The sequence below is a fragment of the Phyllostomus hastatus genome, unplaced genomic scaffold (genome assembly GCF_019186645.2).
Source record: "Phyllostomus hastatus isolate PE091 unplaced genomic scaffold, TTU_PhHast_1.1 phas_contig_86, whole genome shotgun sequence".
Taxonomy (NCBI): Eukaryota; Metazoa; Chordata; class Mammalia; order Chiroptera; family Phyllostomidae; genus Phyllostomus; species Phyllostomus hastatus.
Window position 1 is genome coordinate 20396069 of NW_025333977.1, and position 12282 is coordinate 20408350.

Consider the following 12282-nt stretch of genomic DNA (forward strand, 5'->3'; position numbering starts at 1 on the left):
CTTTCCCTGAATATTTGGATTTTATAAAAAGATTCTGAAGGACTCTCACTTTTGTGGTGGAATTCTGGCAACACTAACAAGGCAGATGCCCATTTTGATAGCCCTCCAGCCCATCCCTCCTATGTTTTTAAATGATACAGATTCTAGGATTCTGATGGTAGTCTTTCTACTTTTTTATTCTTGGAATTTTCTTTGAATTAATCGTGGTAGGCTAAATATTGTAAATGGTAGTGACTTGACACAATAAAAGTTTATTCTCAGACACACTATAACCTATACTATGCTATACTATACTATACTATATTATACCCTAATGGTATACTATACTATACTATACTATACTATACTATACTATACTATACTATAACCTATGCTAGAACCTAATGCAGTGTTCTGAGTGGAGCAGTCAGTTCTTCTGGCTGGCTTTCTCACCAAGAGGAACTCCTCTCCCATGGTTTGGTTTTGTGTGACTCTCCCTTCCTCTGGGTGCTTGGAGTTCCTATTCAGCCTACATACAAGGAGTGAACGTGTAGGGAGAGAACAGAGGATCATTTCTTAGCTTACACAGGCCAACTCTGGAAATGGCTTACATTAGCTCTATCCACATTACATTGCAATGGAGACTGGGAAATGTAGTCGAACTGCAGGCTTAAAAAGGAAAGACAAACTGACTGGTGAGTAAATAGCAAGCTTCTCCATATCATTAACTGTAAAGTGGAAGATTACTTCTGATCCTTAATATGTCATCTAGAAATTCCCATGGGTTCAGATCTATATTCTTCAAATTCTCTCACCCCAGCCTCAGAAGCCTGTAATCTTTACATATCTTTCTGTACAATATTATAATTAAAACTTATTTTGTTGTTATTGTTGTTTTGGTATGGGAGAGAATGCCCAGCATTACAAAACATTTTGGGGGGCACCATTTGAAATGTATCTTAATAATCCTTATTCATTTGGATTCTGGCTACATTGGAGTTTTCAAATAGCACTTGAAGAACAGTGAACAAAAGGCATCCTGTTTGTATCAGTAAAATTTCTTTCCTGACATATCTTACTTTGGTAAGAAGTAAAAGTATAATATTTACCTAGCCATCATTCCCATCTATGATGAATACTTCATTTAGGGGGAAAATAAAACTGCTACAGAACACCCTGACTGGTGTGGCTCAGTTTGCTGGGCATCGTCCTACTGAGGGAAAGGCCCTCGGTTTGATTCCCTGTCAAGGCACATGCCTGGGTTGCAAGTTTGGTCGATCAGAGCATGCAGGAGAGGCAACCCGAGGATGTTTCTCTCTCACATCAATGTTTCTCTTCCTCTCTTTCTCTCTCCTTTCCCTTCTCTCTAAAAATAAAAAAATAAAATAAAATCTTTAAATAAGACATATACAGTTTAGTTCTCTATGAACCCCCCAAAACTCCTCATTTTTAGTGAAAAATAGAATAAACAAAAGTGTAGGCAGATTCAGTGAAGACAGAAATTAAAAACTCAAAGTATCTTATAGTCATTGCATCATCAATCTTACTATTTCTTCCCAATTAAAAAACTATTTGTGGCTATTACGTCAATCCTCTCTGATTCCACAAAGAACCACAGTTTATATATAACTGGATCCAAAGCAAATCTCACATAGCAAAAAATTCCACAACATATGCAGAGCAGAAAATTCAAGAAATAATTATACGTTGACAAATGTCTACACTTTTGGATTGGCCTATTCAGTCTCAACAGTGATTATGTGTGCTGTTAGGCTCATCCAGTCATTATTTGATCAGCAAATCATTTTCATTTTAAGAGGTGAATTTGATAAATGCTGAGTGTCAAATATTCTAATGAATTTTAATTTCCAAACAATAAAGCCATGCCTCAACTAGGTTTATCTCCTAAACTTTGAAGCTCTCACTGTATTCACAGGGATTTCTTTCCTTCCCTTGCTCTGCAAAGTTGTTCATTTATCTCTATCTTAAAAAATTGGTGAATTGAAGCCATTGACAAGTATGAGATTGCACTGGCTGAGCTGAATACAAAATGCTGAAAGTACCAATAAGCACCAGGTTTGAGCTCTTTTGTTTCTTCAGATAATAAGCATAATAATGCATATTTCTCAAATCCCTTGCAAAAGCAGGCTTCTGTGACATGGTTCTATTTGTTTCATCTTGGTATGTTTTAGGAGACCGTTTTAGAATCACTGGTGTTGAGAACAGAGGAAACAGCTGGCATTAAGCAGTGAGGAATGTGATTAGACTCACTTCACCTGGCCTGCAAGTTATTTTAGAATCCTTGTAATAAAGTGTTCTGAATGTCATAGTACTGTATGACATTTCTTCTTCTAACTATCACACTGGATTATGCCCATCAGTATTTCCCAACTAGCTAACATCAGAACAGGGAGAGTATCTGATTAATTTTTGTTCATCCAGAACCTTAGACCATGCCTGACACAGAGCAGACTCTTGGTAAATATGTGGTGAACAAATGGATAAATTAATTTCTATTCTGTTTTTATAAAGATAAAACAAAATGGCATGACTCGGAATCTGATAAACTGCATAAAATGTCTCACATTCCTTTTTGTCTGGGCTAGTCTCACCTCCTAACAATGCAGTTCTCAAATTCCACTGCAAAATGTCACGTAACTCCTAGTATAACATACATGTGGTACATAATAAATGTTTAATAATAAACAGTTAGTGAATAAGTGCATGAATAAATGTGATGTTCAATTAAAAACATAAATTATGCAAACTTGAGAATCAGGTTTAGATAAGGAAATGCTCCGTTGGAAAAGGCAGGATGTTTGTGATGTAAATAAAATTCTATATATGGTAGGAGATGGAAATGATAAAAAAATTTTGATAAAAATGTATTTAAACCAATTTTGTGTTGCACCAAGTTTCGCTTTTGAAAATAACATGGATCTTTATTCAAACTTTAAATTTTTTGACATCATTAAAGAAATGTTATGTCTATAACACGTAGGTTAGTATTTTTATTACATAACACATTGTTTATTTATTGCTTATTTATTATAAAGTAGTCACTCCAAAGTTATGAAAAACTATTATTTCTAATAATACTGCCATCATTTATTGAGTGTTTACTAAATTTCATACATTTTACATACAATAGTAAAACAGCTTCTTACTGCACATCAATTTTTTTCTAAGAATTTGTCAGTTATTTATGATATTTTTAAAATTCTGTACTTTCAAGACAATAAATTTTATGAGGACAGAAAATATATATGTTCTGTTTATCACTATGTACCCAGCATTTGGTACAGAGTAAGTCACATATTAGTTAAAACAAATATATAGCAATAAATAAATGAACAAATAAATCAAAACTGAGTAGTAAATATTATTGCACCCACCTATGATCCCTGAGAAAGAAGACACCAACTAAGAAGGCCTCCTGGTGGCTAGTTGGGCTAAAACTTTAAGAAAAACAAAACAAAACAAACAAACCAAAACAGAGCCTACCACCCATTTCTGCACCAGGGCCTCTCACACAAACTACACTTCACAAAGAAGCCTGAGCTGAACTGCCTGCCTGCACTGTGTTTCTGCCATCTCAATTAGCCCTTTATAAGGGAGGATCTAGAATCCTATTTCAACCAACAGAACTGAGGCTTCCCCTTCAATCAGAGCAGTTCTCTTCTGATCAATCAGAGCAGCACCCTTTGAACCAATCAAACTGTGAGGATTTGCAGTCTGCATTTGCATGAGGATGGACCAATCAAGGACCAATTCTGCCTATATGAACCAGCTGTCCTCCGAAGATTGAAGATTGGGTATTCCTGGCTGAACTGAAACATGAAAGCTTCTTGCCAGAGCAGAGCAGAGCAGAGCAGAGCAGACCTACACTCAGAGCAAAAGCAGATGGGCAAGGAGCAAAACAAAGCTGTTTAGCTGGAGAGAGGCCTGGTTCCAGGGCCAGTTGGCCCCAGGGCTGCATCACAGCCTGTATCACAGTTGAGCTGTTTTGCACTGAATAAAGCTTCCTTCTTCACTGCATCCAAAATTGGGGATCCCTGTTCAAGTGAATGGGCACCAGTGACTGACCAATCAACCATTGGTTGCAACATCTTACTTACAGAAGATTTGTCAAATAACAAGTGTAGAGCAAGAACCTGAACGACCATTTTTAAATCTCCAAATCCATGCTCTTGTAGGCCATGCTCTCTAGCTCTTGAAACACAATGTTTGTACTTACAAGCTGCTTCAACGAACCATCAGACAGTGTAGGTTAAACAGCAAATCTTTATTTCTTGTAGTTTTAGAGACTGAGAATTCTAAAATCAGGGTACATGCAAAATTGTTGCCCTCTTCCATGATCATCTCTGTCCCCTCACAAGGCAGAAGGGTGCAAGAGACCTCTCTGGGGTTCTTTTCAAAGAGCCCTAATTCCATTCATAAGGGTTCTACCTTCCTGACCTAATTACCTCCCAAAGGCCCCACTTCCTAATACCATCTCTTTGGAGGTTAGGATTTCAGCACATGAATTTTGGGGGTACACAAACATTCAGTTCATAATACTCCTAACATATTCTTCAAATAAATGATGTAATGTGTAATTGGTCTCTATGAGGGACTTAGATAAATGTCTCTAAAGAAATAACATGGACTACAGAATAACTACTCTAAGGTTAAAAAACATTCTTTAAGACACTTTCGATTGAAGAGGGGGATTAACACATTGGTTAGCTTTAGGTTTTGCTAAGTTAAATGTGGTAAAATAAGGGTTTCAAAGGCCAAAGCAGTGCAGAAAAAACACAATAAAGGGAAATAAAAACAGTAACAGATCTCTACCTCAATCAGTTTTTAAAAGACAAGAACGAAGAAAACGGATATAAAATCTGAATATAGAAACCAAACCTTATATCAAGCAAAATGTCAATAATCATAATTTTAATTTTCTCAGTTAAAAGTCAGATTGTTCAGATTGAATTAAGGAAATGAAGCTATATATAGTCAGTAAGAAACATACCTACTTCACAAAGATACAAGGCTGACAAGGAAGGATCTGAAATGATATACCTTAAAGAATGCTGGCAGGTAATGTATGTAATGTCAGTAAAAATAGACTTTAAAACAAAAAGTTGTATTAGGTTACATGCTATAACATGGATGAACTTTGAAAACATGATACTAAGTGCAATAAACCAGACAAGAAAGGACAAATCCGGTATCATTCCACTTATAAAAGGAATAGACAACTTTATAGAAAAAGCAAATTTGTAGACACAGAGATTAGAATAGAGGTTACCAGGGACTGGACAGGTGAGAGAATGGGAAGTTATTATTTAATGGGTACAGAATTTCTGTTTTGTATGATGACAAAGTTCTGGGAATGGATGGTTTTAATTATAGTACAACACTGTGAATATACTAATGCCGCTGAATTGTACACTTGAAAATAAGTAAAGTGTTTTTTAAAAAATATATGTATTTGACATCTTCTTAAAAAGCTATATTAAGAATAGAGAGGATGGTTACATAATAATAAAACTTCAGTTCACATAGTAGATATCATATACATGAGCTCAATTAAATAGCCTCAAATATATACATAAAAAATAAAATTGATAAGTACATTTCCATAATTAGAATTTCAATGTTCTTTTAATTATTGATAGGTCAAATGAGACAAAAAAATTAATATCCAATAGAAAATTTTCAATAAGCTTGATATAGCAGAATTATATAGTACACTACACCCTAAAAATATAGCATATATATTCTTCTCAGGCATATTTATGATATTTATCAATATAAAAATTAATTATATTTATATTAGGCTACAAGGCAAGCCTAAACCATTCTAGCTGGCAGGCTAAGGTAACAAAAATAAGTTTAAAACATCACAAAGGAAGAAATAGCATCAACAGAATCTGAGTTTTTGAGTATGAGCATATGTAGCAAGTGAGCAGAACATTAAATTAATATGCAATAATCAGTTGTATCTTTATAAAGAAGAAAAATTTCAGAAAATACATATTTTTAAATATCATTTGTAATAGCAATAAAAACTACAATATATTAGGGGAAATCAAACAAAAGTGTAAAACTTAATAATATTTTGAAACTTGATCAAAATAATTTAATTTAGACCTAAATTAATAGAATGATATTTTCTGTGTAGGTATAGTCGATATTAAGAAGATATCAAATGTACCCAAATTGATTGACAGCTTGTCAATCAATTCTAATGTTATTCTAATTAAAACTCTGACAGAGTTTTACGTAGGATTTTAAAATCAGATTTTAATATTGCTAGAGAAGAGAAAAGGGCCAAGACAGCTAAAATATTCATGAGGAAGAATAATAAGGAGGGATGATTGTCCTACCAAATATTAAGAATTTAAATAAAGCCCTAATAAATAATAAAGAGTGGTACTGACTCATGGATAGACAGATTGAGCCACGAGATGGTCAGTTTACAGGTTCGTGCATAGAAAACACCTTAACAAGATAGGGCATGGCATGGCACTTAACTGCAGAAATGAAAGGCTACTCAATAAATGTAACTAAAAAGAAAACATCAGCTCATATTAAAAATTAAATTGACCCCTTCTTCTCACCATATTAAATCAATTGGTAATGTTTTGAAGATTTTTTTTAGAAATATAAAACAAAAAATATAAACATTTTATTTATTTATTTTTAGAGAAAGGAAGGGAGAAATAGAGGGAGAGAAACATCAATGTATGGTTGCTTGTTGTGTGTCCCCCACTGGGGACCTGGCCCGAAACCCAGGCATGTGCCCTCACTGGGAATCGAACCAGCAACCCTTTAGTTTACAGGCTGGTGCTCAATCCACTGAGCCACATCAGCCAGGGCAAAAACAAAATTGTTGAAGAAAATATAAGAAAGGTTACTCTGAAATTAAGAGTGAAGGAGATTTTCTTAATGCATAAGAAGCACTGAACCCAAAAGAAAAATTTGTGAATATTATTACATTAAGCTAATAATATCTCTGCCTTGATAGAAAATGGGAATACAAGTCACAAGCTCTTGGAAGGTCTTTGAAATATAACCAAGGAAAGATTATTGTTTCAAATATTAAAAAGAAACTTCATAAGTCAATAATATAATTATTCTATAAAAAGTGGACAAAAGATATGAACAGGAGTTTTAGTAAAGAGGAAACATTTTTGTCAAGCAAAATCATGAAAAGATCAACCTCATTAGTGTAATAAGGGAAATGAAAATGAAGACACAGTAAGATAGCTACCATTTTACCCCCTCGATTGGCAGAAACTATGAATTTGACAACACAATAATTGGAAAATACATAGAAACTCTTAGTCATTGCTATTGCAGTATCAATTCTTTTCTGCCAAACCCATATAAGTATCTTATTTGTTTTCCTACCAGGACTCCATCTACTTTCCAGGGGCGGGCAAACGTAAGTTTACAGTTGTGAGTATGTGAAGTAGAGTTAATAAAGCTATTGCAATAATCATAACCTGCATGTCTTTTTACATGTGAACAACTATAAACCTATGTTTGCCTACCCCCTGCATGCATGTTTGCTTATGCCTTAGGTCTTGGGCTCATGATTGTTGGACATACCTTGTTCTTTTTAAAATATTGGTTATCATATTTTATATCATTTATAATATACTAGGTCTGTCCAGAAAAAGTCCAGCATTGTTAATATAACTAGAATGGTTTGTGCAACATCTATGTAACCTGGCAGCCAAGAAGAGTGGACTGGAATGCACATGGGCGAACAAAGATGGCTTCACTGTACTGATCAGTGGGGGCAGTAGATGCCAGTGAGTGAGCATGTGTGTTGTGTGGCCATCGCATTCAACATGACTGCGCGAGTAAAGGAATGAATTGACATCAAATTTTAAGCATGTTAAGCTTGAACATTCCTTGGCGGAAACTTTTCAGATGAGTCAGATGGCAGCAGCTATGGACAACTGGTGACTGGCAGCTTTATCACACCAACACACCCACTCAGGCATCAGGTTGTGTGCAGAGATTTTATGCAAAACTTCAAATCACCCAGGTGACTCAGTCCCCCTGCAGCCCAGATTTGGCATCCTGTGACTTCTGGCTTTTCCCAAAATTAAAATCACCTCTGAAAGGGAAGAGATTTCAGACCATCGATAAGATTCAAGAAAATATGATGGGGCAGCTGATGGCGATTGGGAGAACTGTGCGAGGTCCCAAGGTGCTACTTTGAAGGGGACTGAGGTGTCATTGTCCCATGTACAATGTTCCTTGTATCTTCTTCAATAAATGTCTATTTTTCATATTACATGGCTGGATACCTTCTGGACAGAACTCATATTTTATACTTATTTTATACATCTTAAAAGGAAACATGTAAATTTAAAAATAATATGGCTATTATCAATATAACAAGTCAAATAAGAAATCTGTGAATTTTATTTGTGCTTATACTTCTAGATTCAAAGGCATGTAATTGGATAGAGTCTTTTATTGACACTAATCACATTTATAAATGGAAGTTTTTGAAGTAGTTGAATATCTGCATTCGTATAAAATAGGCTTCTGAAATTTCCCTATTTCTGAAAGTTAGTTGTAGTTCTCCTAAATAGTCACTGAGATCAAGAACATATTTTACAAATTACAAAATTATGTATTGTGCTTTACAGTTCAAAAAAGTGCTTTTAAATACAGCTGATTCTCACAGTAAGCTGGTGGGGAGGGGGGGATGAATAAGGCACTTATAAAGGAACTATTTAAATAAACAGAAACTAAGTCTCTGAGAGGGTAATGACCTCCACGGGTCCACACACTGACTGGTTGCATAGTTTGTACTATACTTGACTTTTCACTCTTTTGTCTACTCTCTCCCCTACACCATTTTGCCTCTAAAGATAATAATAAGCTTGGAAGTCTGTGAAATGTTTCACCACTCTCAAAATGCTTTCCATATCACGTCATCTGTTTTGATTCTCACATTCACCCTAGAGTTTCTTTAACATATTTCTTTCTTCTCATAACATATATAGCATAATTTAAACCAAACATATTATTAGCTATGAAAATATAAGATCTTTCTGTTAAAAATTTTACTAGATAAGAAAATCAAAGTAACTATAAAATAATCTTGTTCTTGGTTTATAAATCCCATGTTTATATTTACTGATTTGCCTAAGAAATAAGTAAAAATCATTATTTCAGAGGGTTTTTTTTTAAAGCAAATGAATGTATGAAAGAACGAATGAATGGTCTTATCATCTAAACAGGCTCTGTTTTTCTGGTTTGTGAAGATAGCATGAAATGTGCCCTGCCCCTGGAAATCCATTTATTTTATATTTAACAAAGTACAAAGGAATTTTTTCCAGAAATATTCCTTTAAATATGCTATGATGTTTAATCAGTATTATCCAAATGAATAACAATTAAAACAGCATGATTTATTTTTATTCTTATTTGTAAACATCCTGCTTAAATTATTCTCGCCCCCAAATATCCATGTGCTCTTGCCAGAAAATGGTAGTCTAGTTATAGGCAAACTGCATTTCACATCCCATCAAACCCACCTGCTCGCTCTTGGCAGCGTTTGGCCCGAGTTGCTGCTCATTAGAGGCTCTGGTGGAGAGAAAGGGTGGGCGCAATAAGCAATGAAACCAGTGCCTGAAAAGTGAAACTGAGGTTTAGGTTTTATACGGAATTTTATTTGGTGAGTGGTTACACTGCTTTTCATTATGCCAGATAACAGGTTGCTGGCAGCATATTTAAGAGATATGGAACTTTAAAGGGACTGAACATGAAATTAAAGCTTGATGAAATGAATTGTAATCTGTGCCCCATAGTCATGTGTGTGCCAGGAACCGTGCATACTGGTACTTTAATTGTAATCGGGGTGTTCTCTTACAAGCAGCGACAATATCCACTTTGCTGCACATGGAGAGCCTAGGAAACAATGCCATTAACAGTTTATATGCCATCTTATGCTCCGCTTTCTGCATAACATTACATCAGTTCTACAGGCATTTTCTGCCCCATTTACCAAACTGGCTCGAGTCAATGAAGTTTTGCATTATGTGTCCCCAGGGAAGAAAATAATGCAAGAGTTTTACTGTCCATGTTAATGCCATTTAAGACATTATTCAAACATATGCTTCAGACCAATAGTTCTGATTACATAACTTTGGTTTAAAGTGGCTTCCAAACTGACTCCTTAGCTGGCAACTTCTCAGCAGCTCAAGTCTTCCCAAGCTTCTTTCTGGAGGATCTGGAAGGTCGAGGGGTGCAGTGTGAGATGCCACAAACACCCTGAGCTGCTTTTCGATGTTATAATTATATTCTCTAAACAGGGAGAGAACAGTGTGTCTCGCCTGTTTGTTTTACTTTTTTTTTTTAATGTGCATGTTTAAACGTTGCTTAAACTGGAACTAATCCTCACCTACCTCTTGGGAGGCTGTCTTTGAAAAATGGTTTAACATTCTCAAAATGATGTGAGTCCAAAAGTTAAAGTTTGAAGTAGGAGTGAATAGTGAGGTAGAACAGCATTCCGTCTCTTTCTTGGAGGACTTGGATTTCACTCCGCTCCTTCTGAGTAGGAGAAAACAGATCTGTCTTCTCTCTGTTTGGATAAGGAAGGGAGAGGGCTTAAAGAAGAGAAACATTTTCAATACCAGCTGTTCCCTAACTCAAGCTCTGCATAAATATATTCTTTCTTGAGCTGGAGATATTAGGACAAAACCCAAAAGACAGTGGAAAATGGAACGTGAATCAATGAAGCCAATTACCAACTTTTTTTACAGGATAACAAAAGGTTAAACAATGAAGTCAGAGCAGCTCAATGCCAAATCAGTGATAAGAATTTAGTTATCTAATATAATCTCCAAGCTATTCAGTAGTGAGAGAGCTTTCCAAGGCGTGTCTGTGTGATAAACCCCAGTTGCTAATTCTTTTCACAAGAATCTCCAACACATTTAAGCAATAATTACCAGATAATTACCAGATATGCAAATTAAATAAGGCCATCTCAAGACTAAGCAACTAGGCTCTCTTATCTTTTAGGTAAGCATGGCTTTCATATCTAGACTTAAACTGTAGACCTTCATGTCAAAACTTATTATCCAGTCTTATTTTTAAAGATTTTCCACCAAGTTTAAGGTCTCATTTGATAGCTTTAACTCATAAACAAGTTGCTAACTAAATGTACAGAGCAAGTTTGGGATTTATGTACTTTTTAACTCAGTAATAATTTAACTTTTTCATTATAAAAGTTTGAGCAAAATACAAATGAATAAGCATGTCAGATAGGAATTTAAAAATACTGATTCAGTGTTGCTGCATAATTTACTCATTTCAGCCCTTGACAGTATGTCTCTTCTTGAAGCTAATTTGTGGTCAGGCAAGCTCAAATTCTATCTTCCCTTGCCCCATGCATTTTTTTTAATGACAAAACATTTACTAGGAATCTTTTATTTTCTGTTTTATCCAGATGCTCTCCTCCCTTCAATTCTCCATTTCTCTCAATGGCACCATTTTTTTTTGGATTTGCTCAAAAGAATCTTTAGTCTTTTCCCCTATATTCTAGTATAGGGTCTACTCAATACATCGTTGCCTACATTTTTCATCCTTCCAAACCACCCTACCCCCTGCCATATGAAAGGTCATGGATTTTGAAATTCAACAGACAGGTACAAGCTGTGTTTCTATCACTAGTAGTATCTGCTCTTTCAAACGATTTCATGAGCCTCCGTTTCCTCTTCTAGACAATGAAATGGTTTTGTAGGATTAATATACTAACCAGAAATACTATACAAAGAGACTGTTCACCTGACGGTAGCTCTTAAAATGAGGAACGAAGGGAAGGTAGAATGGAGATGGAGCGACACGGCATTCTCGCCCTTTCTAAACAAAGTTTGTGTGGGTCAGGCCTGAGGACTCGGGAAGCAGCCAACGGTCCACAAGAGAGCTGGGAGTCTTCTCTGAGAAAGAAGTCCTTGGCCAGGCCGTACTTCCCCAGTGACTAACGCATCTGGGCAAGGGAAGCAAAGCCTGAAATGTTCGGATTGCTGCGAGGGGAAGTCAGCCCGACAGACTGAGTTGCCTTTCTTGTCCTTGGCATTGTAACAGTGCACGGTCTTCTGTTGTTCCTGGAACCACTCAAGCATATAATGAATGGAGTACCAGTGATTGGAAACGGTCGGCCCTCGATGATATTTCCGCAAGTTGTTTTCCTTCTACAACTTGGTAATGGATTTTTCTAACTTTAACAGGATGGTTGAAGTGTCTCATGATTTAATATGCTGTTGCCCCCTCTAGAGCCAAATCTGT